Source organism: Austrofundulus limnaeus, unplaced genomic scaffold (genome assembly GCF_001266775.1).
Source record: "Austrofundulus limnaeus strain Quisiro unplaced genomic scaffold, Austrofundulus_limnaeus-1.0 Scaffold71, whole genome shotgun sequence".
Lineage (NCBI taxonomy): Eukaryota > Metazoa > Chordata > Actinopteri > Cyprinodontiformes > Rivulidae > Austrofundulus > Austrofundulus limnaeus.
The window spans coordinates 997,907-999,068 of NW_013952473.1; positions in this window are offsets into that span (position 1 = coordinate 997,907).

Below are 1,162 nucleotides of genomic sequence, written 5' to 3' on the forward strand. Positions count from 1 at the left end.
ACACACACACACACACACACACACACAATCTGGTACAGCCATCTTTATGGGGACCTGGCATTGACTCATTATTTTCTACGGCCTAACCCTGACCACCAACCCTAAGGTGAACCTCCCAGGTACCTACCTGACCCTAAAACTAACCTAAACTCAATTCACACCTTAGTATTAAACTTAACCCCGACCCACCAACAGTTTTTCCCCTTAAAGGGAATAGACCAAGGTCTCCATAAGTAATATTAGGTCCCCACAAGTAGGCGTGTATTCCAAAAAAAATAAAAACTGTCTCACAATGTAGGGAATACCAGCCCCCCCCCACCCCCCCACCCCCCACACACACACATAAAAGGTCAGAGTCCAAGTCATACAAGTAATATAATCAATAGTTGCATTGTGTTTAAAACAGTTTGTTATGTCTGCAGAGGAGCTGTAAATCAGTTTGTTCTCTAACTTTTATTGCAGGAGTTCTGTTTTTCTGAGACAGCTGGGTGATGAGATCGTGCAATAAAACATTTATAGTTCAAACCGTTGCCACTTCCTGGTCAAAGAGCAGAGATGTCTGTTGTGTTTCCCTGGAAGCCATTCATCTTCACCCTGTCCKGCAAAGGAAATGTCCCACAATGAGGAGTTTTTCCCAATATCCAGTTCTCATTTTCAAATGATATGTAGTTTGGTGAAATTTGGCGATTTATCACCCGGCCTGGCAACAAGTTTTGTTTACGAGAATGTCAGTTTGAAAACTCAACTTTTATTGGTCTGGGGTGATGTCATCTGTTATTTCAGATGTTTATTCAAATTGAGTTTGATTATAAAATCAAATATTTTATGACAGAAGTTCCTGATGTATGGCTGCTGGCACAGAAAAAAATATGTCCGTTTTAAAGGAAACTGAAAGGGATCAAAAGTGAAAGGACTATTTTTTTCAGCCATACTTTAACTCAAAAGTAAATTAGGAAGTTTGTACGATATTTAGTTATCGTGATTGTTAAATGTTGTTCTCAATTTTAGGCAAATCTTATATGGAAAAAACAAAATTCTTACATTTTTTGCGCTACAGTCTGTACTCATTCTGACTAATTTTGACAACACAGGTCACATRTATGACACTAACACCCTCTCCACATGGGTATATACACTCACCGGCCACTTTATTAGGTACACC